General features: G+C 46.6%; 1 protein-coding gene across 1 annotated transcript in view; it reads left to right on the top strand.

Annotated features, from left to right (window-relative positions):
- Positions 1–1,923: 1,923 nt before the first annotated feature.
- Positions 1,924–14,693, top strand: part of LOC144106287 (uncharacterized) — a 150,468-nt gene continuing 137,698 nt past the window's right edge. Inside the window, exon 1 of the mRNA XM_077639056.1 lies at positions 1,924–2,065. The gene's annotated coding sequence lies outside the window, so the exon portion shown is untranslated. The remainder of the gene's footprint in view (positions 2,066–14,693) is intronic.

The raw sequence follows: 14,693 nt of genomic DNA on the forward strand, positions 1-14,693 counted from the left end.
AAGGGGACTACATGGTTAAACCAAACCCATAGCATCTTTCGCTGTTAAGGGTTAAGAACGTTTGTTTTTACCGTTGCTTATACGTGAACCTGGAGAGCATGCTATTCTATCTTCCTGTTCCTCTTCATCCAGACTTAAGTGAACAACATTGGATTCCATCCGGGCTACTCTGGACACCAGAAATGTAGTACGCTTGGCCCTAGAAAAAAGTAGCGATTACGGTTTTTCAAACTTTGCTTTTCACACTTATTAGATTGTGGGGTTTTTAATGTTCCCAAAAATATTCGGGTTATGAGGGCACCATAGCGGGGGGCTCCGGATTAATTTCGACCAACTAGGTTTCTTCAACGAGCGCCGACACTGCACAGCACGCGGGCGTTTTTTTACTTCGCCTCCACGGCGAAGAAATTACGGCAACCACAGCTGTAATCGAACCCGTGACATTCGGATCGCCAGCCGAACGACAAGGCCACTGAAGCATCCTGACGGGCTTATTAGTCACACTTTAGTCTGCCTGTTTATTCTAATCAATTGTATTTATTAGCAATCTTGTGGTGAGGCTTTTGCAAAAATTAACGCTTGAAATAAATTTCAAAGAAAGGTTCACAAATTAGACGAAAACACCCAGTAAACTTCAGTGAGCGCCGATCATAATGTCGGAAACTTTTCTGCATGCCGCCTGCTTGAACAGCAGCATGAATGTAACGCGGATGCAAAGAACATGACCTTTTTTTCTGAGTGGGTGACATACTAGCGACATGTCTGCAAGACTTAGCAGTTACTATTGAACTTTCCGGAAGACACACAGAATTTGAAGGTAACGGCAGGCGCATATGGCAAGTGCGCGAAAGGTCGGAAATACGTCGGTGCATTGCGCGACATTTAGTGTTCTTTTAAGCCAGTCAGCTCACTTGACTGCTTTTCATCCCAACGTTGGACACGTACAAGACTGCTGATTAATTTTCTGAGCGAAGCAGCTTGTGCTGCTAATAGAAGCAGTTTACAACTCTCTCGACCAAGCGAAGTTGAAGCTGACAGAAAGGAGAAAGAGCGAAACATTAATCAACCACCCAACAAGTCGTGGAGGCTTGCACGAGAAAAGGTAATTGATTAGAAACGCGTCCCAGTCGCCGGTAATGCGATTAAATCTAGTGCGCCGACAGGTAAGCCATGGACGCCGAGGTATCTTTAAATGCCGATGAAAACGGTGTGGGCGAGCGGCCTATAATACCAAGATAAAGTCGAGAAACAAAAAAAAACGGAGCTGCCATCCACAAATGCCTTTCACTCGAGCCTAAAAAGTGTCATTAACATAGGAAACAAAAATATAGAGGCGCTTAAGAGCAAAGCAAAACGCGAAATTAAGCTGAGCTCGCACTTAAAACCCGCCGTTAATTTCGACGGCGGAGAAAAAGAAGAGGAAAAAATAAAGCATGAACTAAAGAAGAGGAGGAGGAGAGACGAGGCAGAGAGGCGAGAGTATATGTAGGAGATGAGGGAAAGGAGGAACGAGCGCACTTGTTGCAACAACGACGGCCGCCTCGCGCTCCGCGCTTCTCCACAGCGATGGAGAGCGTTGCGGCGAAGCGAGTATTGTGTTGATCGCGCGCCAGCGGCCCGCTGGCATTGGCCTTCGTGAGTCGTGCGGCGGCTCTCTTCGCAGGGCTCACACCGCACCTCCCGGAGCGGCGCTACCGCCCCACCACCCCCCCTCGATTTCGAGGAATGGAGACAACCCGGAACGGGGAAGGGTAGTTCCGGAGCCGCGCCGGGGCTGGAAGTGGAGACGGCGAGATAGAGAGAGGGAGAAAGAAAAAAAAGAGTTGGGAGGGTGAGAAAGAAAAAATAGAGGGTGTTGGGGGGGGGGGGAGGGAGAAGAGAGAAGGGAGGGTTCGACCCTGGCCCGGCGGCGGCGGTGTCGGCAGAGACGGGCCACCCAGTAGTCTGTTGCGCTGCCGTCGGAGGATCGTAGTCGTCGTGGCTCGCTGGTAGGGGGCAGCAGAGACGGCTACGTGTTGCGCACACACGCTCAGGGATGTGCCGGCGGCGAAGACGACTTCACAGGGTGAGCTTGCTTGCCTCCCGCCCGCTTCGGCGCCGGCTGGTCTGTCTTCTCTCGCACCGTCTGTGCCATTTGTTTGTTCGTTTTTGGTTTTTGCTCGCTTCTTTGGTTGTGTTGCGTTGGCGCTAGCGGCGCTCTTTTCTCTGACGCACAAATTACAGACGGCGCGAGTGGGTGGGCTCTTTTTATATCTACACGGACATCTAGCCGTCGCTCTTGCTCGAATATGTGTGGGTTGGTTGTGCGCCGTGCAGGCGACGATGCCGACTAGCAGCGTCTTTCGATGCAGGCGCCGACTGGACGCCATGTTTCTTTTATAAGTTGTTTTTCAAGGGCGCGTGCGCTCTTTAGCGTATCGCTTTGTTTCAGCGGCAGCAAATGGGACGACGTGAGTGCGTGGTAGCGCTTGGAATTTCTCGAGCTTCGGAACGGTTGTGGATGGCGCAGGGTGCATTGCGGTGGAATGTTCACCATGGGCTGGTAACACTGTGTTGGTTGGTCGGGTGGCGTGCGGTTTTAACGGGACGGAACGCGAAAACTAATCAAAGGAAAGAGAATCTGAACAGGGCTAGGTGCTAATTTTATCGGGCTAAGATCTGACAGCGCCTTTCAATCCTTGTGTCACTTAAACAAAAGACAAGACACACGTGGCCGGCACCTCTCGAGTGATTGATGCTCCCGTGAACTGTGGTGTGAGATGCGGGCGAAACGTGTAGCTACTTTGGTCTTTCTTTGCTCGAGTTCGAAATGAAGGATATGTCTTGCGCTAGCAGTCCAATTCTTTCCTGGTTCATTCGATAAACGTCACGCGTTCCGCAATGCTTCCAATGTTAGACTCCTTTAAACATTTCGGAACACTGTCATAGACAACATCTCTCAAGCGCTGCTTTTACTGGCGAGTAACTTATAAAACACCGGGCAGCTCATGCAGTTGACTTCAACACTACTGGTGTCTTACTTGCGTGATGGGAAAAATAATAAAACGAATGACATATTTCAGCCAATGAGATGAATAGAGCATGAAGTTTATTTGTGAAAATTAGTCGCATTATTTTTCGACGCGGCTGTTTTTTTTTTGTTGCGTACATCTATTTTTTTTATAAGATATGCCACCGACGAGGGCTTTACTGCATTTATGTAATATCACGGTAGCAGGTTCGCTTGAATCTACATGTTTTCAGCTGTGCCATTTGATGTAAGCGGATGTAAAAGTTGTTTCACATGGGACACTATCTCTGAACAGACACAGCCGAGTACGTCAGTATTCTGAAACGCATTAATGTATGGATGGGCAAAGGGTGGGAACCAAGGAAGCCAAGTAGGAATGACTCTGTCTGCATATGCGCACGTTTTCGTCTTCAAGGTTAAAACCATGTTACGCATATGCTTGCTTCCTCAGTACCACATGTCAGGTTCTACGCGGAGGGGTTTCTACTTGTGATTTCAGCCGCTTTTCTCGCAGAAACATCTATCACGCTGGAACCTAATCATCTCTCCGCAGTTTCGTTCCATACAAGATTCCTCATCCCGGCAATAAATTGGCTGCTGCGCGGATGAATATTTTAGTTTATCACGTCGTCAGACCACTCGGAGAGTTAAACCTTTTCGACTTTGTCGTTTTCGAGGCGTCCTCAGGAATACGCTATTACAAAAAAAAAAAAAGAAGTGACTCTACAGGCAGTGTGCTTCATCTCGATGCGCTTCTTCGCGTGTCGTGTAGAGCAGGCGAGACTGGAAATCACCCGGAGCCGACGCGCCGGGATTGCGTCGCATCGATCAGAAGCGCGCTGGTGACGGCTCGAATTCCTTAGCGTGTTCTCAGTGAGCAAGCGGGCACGCGAGGCTGGGACGAAAAGAACTGCGTGCAAATCGCGACGACATCGAAATGAGTTTTCTCTCCGCCTCGCCGCAGATGATGGTATAGGTCTAGGGATAAGGTCGACGCTAGGCAACAAAAAAAAAGAAAAAAAAGGCGTGACCGCCACATTTCTGTTAGTTTTCGTCGATGCTTTATTGGGTGTTGTTTTACTGAGAATCGTTACGAACCGCACTTTAGTGGGTTCGTATTGGTTTACGTAATAGTGCGTCCTGTAATTAGAGGGCTAGTGGTCAATTACAGGGGGCGGTATGCGTCTGTGCACTCACGTGAAGCTATTCGTTTTGTTCCTCGAGAAGGCAGATTGGCTGGCTCAAAACGACTCACAAGCGTGCGAGTTCGACTAGGTTAGGATAAATTATGAAGAAAGAAAGGGTACGGTAAATGTCTTACTCAGTGGGGACACCTGAGCCGGGCCTCATGAGAAATCATGAAAGAGAAAAAGTGAGTCACAAGTGTAGGCTCATCTCTCTCTTTCTCTCGCATGTGCAAAAATGCGCTGAAACCAGCCTCTAGTACTGTGTACTTAGAACGCTAGCTTGTGAACTATCAGTGTGTGCCCTGTGTACCCTGCAAGTAATGGCCAAGGGACATGTGTAAAAGGGATCTCTCTTTGTTCTCTCCCCTTTCTGTCTCTCACTCCACTTCCCTTCCCACGTGTAGGGTAGCATACCAGGCATCGCCTAGTTAGCCTCCCTGCCTATCCGTTTGTCTTCCTCTCTCTCTCTCTCTCTACAAGCCGGAGGTCAATTTCTGTCTTGTTTTTTTTCCCCATAGCGATTTAATTTTAAAACAGGTACGGCGGACGTCATGTCTTTCTGAGACACAGCAACAATAAGAATCCTTAGCAAAGTTGAAGACTGCTGATAATGAGGTACACTCTAACTTAAGCGTCTGTCTCCAGATTATCGAGTTGTTTCGAAGGAGCTGGTGCAAGCCCTAAATTTCGTCCTCAAACAGATGCCTTTAGTCTTATTTTAGTCGTTTTGTTTTCCTTTAATAGAGCCGTCGCAACAAATGAAATTGCGTGACTATCTCGCGACTCTGTTGCTTTTAGCGCACTGGAACCAAGCATTACAGCCTCTTCTCGACACGAGCTGAACAAAGAGAACGAATTTCACCGTGCCAAATGAGATGGCGAATACGACGTTTGTTTTACGACAACCGACCTGACTGCTGATGTGAAAAGCTATGCGTATTAGTCATCAAATGAATTCTGCCGTCAGGCCTCGTGATTACCGCGTCATGTTGTTCTTCCTTCATCGTTGTGCCAATATAACTACTATTACGAAACAGCGAAAACGTGATGTTCCTGCCATGACGGTGGTGTTTGCAATCGCAAACGTGACTGCGCACGTGCGACTCGACTCAGAATGTGGAGGATGGCAATGTTTTTATCCACACAATTTGTGTTGTTGAATAAGCTCGAATTTTTTTACATTATTTGAAAGCACGGAACTGATGCCTTAACACAAAAGTCAATCCACGGCACGCTTCATGTGGCGAGTGCTTATATTTAAAGCGACATTTATTGCCTCAGGGCATAAAGAGGTTATGTAATGACAGTTGAAAGAAAAAAAAATGAATGGCGGTTTAGCATTGCTAAGCTCGAAATATTGTGCGAAAGCAGGTTTTTGCAGGTTGACACCACAAGCCACGCACCTGTAAGCGGGATTGAGATGTCGACAGTTATGCGCCTTTCCGTTCCTCATAAATCAACTGAGTCTAAACCTTGTTCGGGTTTTGAGAAAAAGGAAAAGCGGCCGCGTTTCGATGGAGGCGAAACGCAAAGGCTCCCGTCTGCTGTGCGATGTCGGTGCACGTTAAGAAAGAGGATTTATAGACTTCAAAGGCAGAGAGGTTGGTCTGAAAGAAATCTGGCCTGCTACTCTGCACTGGGGAACGGTGCACGTTATAGATCCCCAGGGGGTCAAAATTATTCCGGAGACCTCCTCTACAGGGCTTTTCTCTTCCTTTCTTCTTTCACTACCTCTTTTATATCTTCCCTTAAGCAGCGGTTCAGGTGTCCACCGAGATATGCAAGACAGTTACTGCGTCATTTTGTTTCCTTAAAAACAAATCAATTTTCGAAAGCGCATAAGTGTCCGTGCCGCAGTCGGAAGTTGATGAAGACGACGCTCTGCAATGCATAGCATGATGTAAACAACAACAAAAATACAGCGCGAGAGTGTGGTGCAGTTTAACGATAGGAGTCTTCTATTTTCTTCACGCTTTGCATATAGTTCATGTACTTAGAAGATTGCTTCACTGCAATAAAAAGCGTGTTCAAGAAAAAAAAATTCGATCATGGTTGCGCGCAGAGGCCTTTGAAGCTGATCAATTTGCGCCATCGTGGGTTCGACTCCTGGTCGTGGATACTGATGCGATTTATTTTCTGCCTCTTTTTTTCTGTCTTCCTGAGGCGCACATGCAAGATACAATTTTTAAAGACTCTGAGCCTCCGGATTAGCACTTCCGTGCTAAAAAGACTGTTAAATTAATTAAACAACGTTTGACCGATTTTAAGAAAGTCTATGAGAGCGCGATGACGATGCAGTCCCTGCGTCCAAGTGGCAAATGACAAAGGGTTATCCGGCGGGAAACCCCCTGACGACACATGCCGGAATCGAGTCGACTTCAGCGCCGGGACATATTGACTTACAACATGTTCACTCGACAGAACAGCGAAGTTGGCAATTCCTGCCATACGCATCATTGTTGCAAGCTTCATGCTAGACCGACTAATTCTTGCCGATAATCTCGCATAATTAGGTGTTATTTATTTTTATTATTGCTTTCGTTTATTACTTTAATAGCACTGTGCCGTTTTACGTAACCATCAAGTGCCCGGTACATCGCTGTCCACTGCGCCTACAAAATGCCAACTCGCCATGAGAACGTGACGTAGCGTCTGCCTGTGTTTCCACAACGCCGTAAACTGTGGGCAGTGCTTGAATGTCGGAGGTTAGAGCAGCGACCTCTTTGCGCCATTCTACGAACCGAGAGGTCGCACGTGCGTTTGCGCCAGTCCCCTGTTGGGATAACGGGCTACACCCCCGTTTTAAAATTATTCACTCCGCCTTCCCTCTAGGCTGATTTTAGTTTTCTCATTCGATTTATTTTTTTTCTCTCCGCCAGCATCAAGGTTTCCAACCGAAGAACACTGCTGACCTTAAGATGCGAGCAATCACTGATTCCACTTAAGCGAGCTCGCATCTCCAAAGTGTGACGCTGCTAAAAGCGCCTTCGAACGCCAAAAACATTAAAAGCCCCTCATGATTTCATTACAGACCGCGATCTATTTGCTGCATTCATAGAAATTCAGGCTAGTCTCTGTTATATTTTTATAGCTGCAGCTTTATGCCGAATACTATCAGCCTTGTAGTAAGTAGAAACGGATAACTCACGCGTTTACTTGCCGGGAACAGAAAGCCGTTATTAGGGTTATTCCTGAGATCTTGGCCCGTAATATTGTGTTTGATGAGGGGACACTGTCGGGATAATGGGACCTGCGGTGACATGCTTCGAACGTTCCAAAGAATGGCAGCTACCGCGAATGGTCCGGGACTTGCACATCTTGCTAACACTTCTTCATGTTTTGAAGACGGCAAAAATTTTGTCAGTTTTTCAAGTTACGGGCCGTGGGTCTTGAAGGGGTTTGCATTTTTTCTCTGTTTTCTTCTGCATGTTTATCCCGGTTGTATGTGCGAGGTCATTTTTCTATTGTCTCCAACCCTTCTTCCAGTCCTGGGCTGTATCCACTAAAAAATCTCCCCCTCCCCCCCCCCCCCCCCCCAAAAAAAAAAAAAAAAATCTACGTCCGCCTGTTCTCTCTGTCTCCTCTTTGAACGTCCTTGTGACCACTTCCCCTTCAGTGTTCATCTCCAACACCCTTCTTCAGGTGCATTCTTCATTCTTCCCCATCGCACGACAAAACCAACGAAGGCTTGACTCCGATAGCTTAGCTCCTATTCCTGGGGCTTTAACCGTACACACTTATGTGTTCATTTCCCACTCAGGTCTTCTGGTCACTCCACACATTCCTCTCAGCACACTCATCTCACATACCCCTGTCCTCTTGACGTTCTTTTTAATAGTTGTAGACTCCACTATATACATCGTGGTCGCTCTCACTGCATATAAAATGTAATTTTTAAAGGGACTGGCATTGGCGAACCATATCCCGCCAATATTTTTTTCTAGAGGCTAAGAATATGTGTTTTTTCTTCTTTTAAATCGCTTCCACCGTTGACGCTGCAGGTGCATGTGTTATAACCGCTTAGCGCAGTTAGTGGCAAATAAAATGAAATTGAAAGAACACTGAGGGCGAATCGAAGCAGCTTTGTGTCACAAAATTACCTCATTCCGACTGTAAATCGCGATTTTCAAAGAAAAATGAACATTTATAGCTTTGGAAATAAGAGAAAATTAAGTAAAGGTGCCGCCATCCCCGGTCGATTTCGCAAATAAACTGCGTGCGTCAAAGCAGTTTTTCCTGTGCGGACCTCGGAGCCTAGGCTACAACGCCATGGAGTTAAAGACTATGATCACCGAGTCCTTTTGGGCGTAGATGTCATGAGCTATAAACGAGTGGCGGGAAGATTGAAAGATTAAGATTTTCTCAACAATAACTGTATCTTGCTACCGGACAAAAACCAAAATAGTCAGAAAAATAGCCATAGAGTCGATTTTCACTAAAAAAAATTGTACCGACCATGCAACATCGCTTTAACCACTAGACGCCGTGTACGCTATAGCCACGGGTGCCGGAGGTGCTTCTTTTCTGACAATACTGCGCCGTATTTTGTCCAAAGCAGTAGTGACTAAAGAGCCTAGATTATTGCTGCGGTAACGGAATATGCGGCGCCAAACCACGCAAAAAAAAAATTAAGAGAAGCGAGAAAGAGCGCAGAGAGGCCCCTTTCTGATCTTGGTTTTCCTTTCAACTTCCGAACCCTTGAATTCCTCCATCTACTACTTCGAGTAACAGCTACTGCGAAGTTTTGCACTTGAAGCAGCCCGTACACTTTCCCTTTCGAGAAGCACTACAGCCAAAAACTGAGGAAAAATGAAAGAGTGAGGAAAATAAGAGCTCAGAATCCATGCAATGCTTACAAATACGTGTGATGCTGCATGACGCCTCACGCGCTCTCAACCTGGGTAAATTTACTTTAAAAAAAAAGACGTACTCGCAACAACGCGAGCAATCTGGTGACTCTGAACATGACGACACTACGCCACACTTAGTGGCTGAGCAGTAAAATTTCGCCGACTATATTTCATCGCAACTATCTCTGCTTCCATTCGTTTTTTTATTCATTCCAGAAAGACCCAAGCAACGCACTCTGAGCAGAGCGAACGGTAAAGCCACATAACGTGTATGCTCAGCGTTTCGTAGAGTAGATCCGGCGTCTGTCGAGACACGAGGCAGCTGGCGGGGCGCTCGACTCCGGGGAAGCGTCGGCGACGATTCAGTGGAGTGTGGGCCCGCTAGAAGTGCGTCGTGTATTATAAATGACCGCGGATTGGATTCGCGTGCCGTCTGGCGGTGGCCGCCAAAGAAATGTGAACGCATTCGCTCCAGCTCGTGAAGTCGTGTGGCGAAGATGACGGCGCGCCAGGGGTGGAAGTGATTCGCGATGCGCTGAAGTGCAGAGCTTTTCTGCGGGAATTTCGTGGATGAAAGTCAAAGCAGACAACACGGTCCAAAACTAGAAATAAAGAAGGTATAAGTCTTAGCGAAAAGCTGTCTAGCCACGAGGCGAGATTACTCCGTAAGAATGAAAGCATATACGTGCATCTGGGACAATGCGTCTTTAAGATTTGCTTCGCCGTAAGAATTTTATAGTTGGCTATAAAAGCTAAGAGGAAACGAAGCTATCGTCTTCAGGCACTGCGTCTGTATTTCTGGAAGCGAACTGAACACCAATAAATCCTCGTACACAAAGCGCTTCGAACGGACTTAAAATGTTCTAAAACCGGAAAAATTCCGTGAAGAACCACCTCAAGCCAGGCTTGTAAAATGACCGCAAAAAAAATTGTTTCTAACTGGTATCGCTGATAGATTGGTATATTTGCAGCTCATGTATGATTCCGGTAACTGAGTTTTCCTCTGCCTGTTTTGCAAGCTCGATAGGTTTAAAAAGTCTCAAATGTTCTGATTTGTTTACAAAACGACTTCTCAAGATAGAAGTGCGGTTGTGAGGGTGAAAGTATTGTGAAGTCGGATATGGAAGCATGAGTACCTGAAAGAATTTCCATAATTAATCATTTTATTAGGGTGACAATTTTCTGCAGGCAGTTATGCCGGGCTTCTGAGAAATACCTAAAAGTTTTAAAAATTACCCCAAACCGGATAACAGTTAGCAGCTCAAGGTGCTATACAAAGAGCCATATGCTGATTCGCTATGCTATATTTGCATGAATATTAAAGTCCACTCAGTGCCATCAAAATATTTTCAAGGACGGTGTTATCTTTACCACTAAGTCTGTGGCAAGGTTTTTTTTTAATTGGTTTTGGGTGAAAGGAAATGGCGCAGTATCTGTCTCATATATCGTTGGGCATCTGAACCGCGCCGTAAGGAAAGGGATAAAGGAGGGAGTGAAAGAAGAAATGAAGGAAGAGGTGCTGTGGTGGAGGGCTCCGGAATAATTTCGACCACCTTGGGATCTTTAACGTGCACTGACAACGCACTGCACACGGGCGCCTTAGCCTTTGGCTCCAGAAAAACGCAGCCGCCGCGGTTGGGTTCGAACCCGGGAATTCTTTTTGTCTAAATATATTTCCAAAAGGCCAATGCTGGGCTTCATCATAATTCTCGCTGAACTTCTACTTAGGTGCGCACGACAGTTCAACGATCAATGGCGACGCCCACGTCGATCAAGTCTGAACAGTCATCGTTTAAGTTCCAACAAAAATAAGTCTATACGACGTATACTTCTGTTTTCTGTTTTTATGCTCAAGATTCACAAAGACTATTGTTGAGACAGCTTGGTAAGAAGGCTTATTTTTCCAGTATTTTATTTTTTGTTTCATCTCCTCGCGATACAAAGGGAGAGTATGTGGACGCCACTCCTTTTCTCTGATATCAAGAGCCAGCGCAGAGACAGCGCCAAAGTAGTGGCGTCTCCTGGGAACGGGTAGAGAAATCACGAAGAAGACGATACGAGAAAGACGCTCCTCATGCGAGGAGTGCCGTGTGTGCTTCTTCGATGCCCCTGGGGCCATCCATCCCCCGCTGGGTTCGTAGTCGTTGTGCCTTTTTTTTCCGACATGAGGACTACGCTGGCTGTTCTCCAGACGCTAGAATCTGTTCTGCCTCGTAAGCGATCGTCTCTGACCTTTTTTTATATATACTCTATCTCTTATTGCACCCAGTCATGGTGGTACGCCGATTCGTTAGCGTGGCTAATACAGAATCCAAAAATGACCTCTTAGTTTTTCTCCTTGTTTGCACCGTAAACGAAGGAATCGCAATAAGCAGAGACCGCGGTTACTCTCTTGACTTCGTGCGTTGAATTACACCACATAGGTTTCTCTGCGGGGAGCTGAAAAGTTTCCTCATCGAAATCGAAACCACAGGATCGCAAGCAACTTGCACGAAATACTGTGAAAATAAATAAACAAGAAAACAAAACATAAATAATTATTAATACTATAAATAAAAAACAATTAAATAAGCTCCGTCCAACAGCGTAACAATCTCGCGGCGGTGGTGCGGCTGCCACTGCTGGCCGTCTTCCTCTTTAAAAAATAAGTACATAAATTGGCAACCCTCTATATATTCCGTAATAATAATCATTGGTTTTTTGGGGAAAGGAAATGGCGCAGTATCTGTCTCATATATCGTTGGACACCTGAACCGCGCCGTAAGGGACGGGAAAAGGAAGGAAGTGAAAGAGGAAAGGAAGAAGGAGGTGCTGTAGTGGAGGGTTCCGGAATAATTTCGACCACCTGGGGATCTTTAACGTGCACTGACATCGCACAGCACACGGGCGCCTTAGCGTTTTTCCTCCATAAAAACGCAGCCGCCGCGGTCGGGTTCGAACCCGGGAGCTCCGGATCAGTAGCCGAGCGCCCTAACCACTGAGCCACCGCGGCGGGTCTACATAATCCGTACGATGATGCTCTATAACGCTAATGGTTGTTGCAACTATGCGGAAGACGAGATTTTCGGGTGTTTGTTGCGCATTTTAGGACGGGTGATAGATGCGCCAGTTCTACTTCTGGAACGAGTCTCGTGCAGGTGTTTGGGCACCACCCGTTCCCTTTTTTCGTTTAGCCCTATAGCGATACACTTATAACCTTTCGCGCGTAGTGCTACTTTAGTCGAGCAGTCGAGCGCTTCCGTGCTCCGGCGTCAAATCAGCGTCCAATTCAAGACTATGAAGCATGCTGTGTTATAAGTGCATCGATTGCTCGACTATTGCCTACCAATCGGATTGCCGTACTATTGGTACCAAGCCCGTAGATGCTGTTATAATTGCTGTTTTAATAAACGGGCCAATAGATATAAAACGAACTCTTTGTACCCTCGTATCTACACCTCAGTACTGTAAGATGTCAGTCAAGCAGGCTGCGCAGGCGTGGTTTCTGATCCTGCAAAGAATAGAGAGGGTTTTTTTGTAGCGAAAGCTACACTAGGCTAGTAAGCGGCGCATTTCGGCTGAGCGTTCCTAGTCACTACTGCGCATGTGCCACTAGTTGCACCGAGCCACAAGTGTTAGGCTATCGTTGAAAAGGAAAAAAAAAGATTTAAGAAGTCTTCGTCCAACTCGCAAATGAATACGCTGGTGACAGCTAAGCAGACCTGCCTTGATATCGAATTTTTTTAGAACGTGTTTGATGTAATAAATTAGAGCTCATTTTATGAGAGTAGCGTGACTGTTTTCTCACCAGTTCAAAGCAAAGCAAAATAGCGATCATCATAGCAAGTTTTTTAAAGCATCATGTCTGCGCATGATAGATACACCGCCGTTTCGAATTTACTGCCTGGGAGCAGGCGATCTCCCACCTCGTCGATCGCGAATTCGCTGAACCATATGTGTCCTGAAGTATGTTAACATTGATATCAGTCACCAGCGATGACAAGCGCAACGTTTCATAACAATGAAAATTAAATGTCCCCCTGCTTCGCAGGGTTCTCCCACTAGTACTAGTACTTGACACGTTTTGGGGTGTTAAAGGTGGGTCCTTAGGATCGCCTGGTTGACGTCAGCAGGTCCTGACTCGAAGTGCAGGAGTGAAACTAGGAATAGTAGGCGGGCTCCAAAATCTACCGTTTAGAAGATTATTTTACATATCTACGGGAACGTGAGAACAAACTAAAAACGAACCATTCGCTTTATTTACCAAGTTCATTGTCCCAAGATCTCTAGCTGGGGAGTCTGACTATACTTGATCAGTGTTTTATGGTCAGCGGGCAACTTCTTCAAGGCCCACTCGCACTGAACCTCCATAACACATCCTTGCCGCTCTTATCGACAGGAAGAAGACGCCGCGGGAATTGCATGCTTGGGTTGAAGACAGGTCGCCGCTTGAGGAGAGGAGGAACATTTATGTCATACTGTCACGAGCTGGTACCCATTTTTCTGCAACAACGTCGCCTTTTAGGGGATGGGTCCTTGTACCAGCGGCTGCAGTTTCCGACTATGGAGACAAGGAAACACTGCGAAACTGTCGGTGAGCCCGACGGGAAACGTCGGCATGTACTTCATTGTCCGTCCCCTGGACGGTGATTAGCCCGCTATGGTGACATGTTGACGTTGTCAATTTGCCGTGCGTCAGCAGAGAAGAAAATACGGACCTTTCTTACTGCGAACTTCAGGAGAAAAGACAGCGCCGCCTCCGCGATGTGACAGGAGATGGTGTCATGCGGTCGCCTCACTGTTGACTCGTCTGCCATGACAGGTGCCGCGTGGAACTCCTCTTGTACCGATCGCAGCAGTAGTTCAATTTAAGCTTATCTTCCAGGTGACCGAAAAAACATCGCTGGAGGCGTCCTCCGTAATAATCCCATTTGTTAGGAGCAGCTAACTTTGTCACGCTCCTTGTATGTACTATAACTTCCGGAATGCAGTTCGAACTCGGTGTTAAAGTACGCAGAACTGAATTCGAGACGACTCATATTCTCGCCCGCGCAGGCTTTACCGCTCCAACAAAGCGCCCTATAAAGTCTCACTGGACGATTTCTATAGTAGGTAATTTGAATCTTCAGCGCAGCTGTTGACATATTTTGCATGTTGGCTGGATATTTCACTGAGTACCATTTCTTTTGTTAAGGCGGTAACATGCGATATTTTCTGCGTAACCTTCAGTATAGCCTATCTGTGACTGTTTCATCAAATAAATCGGTTCCCTCATTGTAGCTGTGCACTTAAGGCGTTCTAACGACGAGAATTCGGCCTCTGGCCATTACACTCATGAGCGTTTTAATACAGACCATTCTATCCTATGCAACAGTCTGCCAGTTCCATGCCAGGTGGAAATGGTGGCGGTGGTTCTAGTTTTTTACAACAAACTGGCAAAATTTTTTGACGACGCTTAACCTGGCCTCAAGCGTACAACGCAACAGCATTAGAGATCCTTCCCTCACAAGTACTTCTCTTTCATTCATTCACAGATCGCGGGGAGTTGTCATGCCCTATACTGGCTGAGTAATGCAACGTTTAAGAGATAATCCACTGCCCTGACAAGTGCTCTTGCAAACAACCACCCGCGGTGCTTGTGAGACCCTTACTGCTCTTCCCGTGGTC

This window comes from Amblyomma americanum, chromosome 10 (assembly GCF_052857255.1).
Source record: "Amblyomma americanum isolate KBUSLIRL-KWMA chromosome 10, ASM5285725v1, whole genome shotgun sequence".
NCBI classification, from domain to species: domain Eukaryota; kingdom Metazoa; phylum Arthropoda; class Arachnida; order Ixodida; family Ixodidae; genus Amblyomma; species Amblyomma americanum.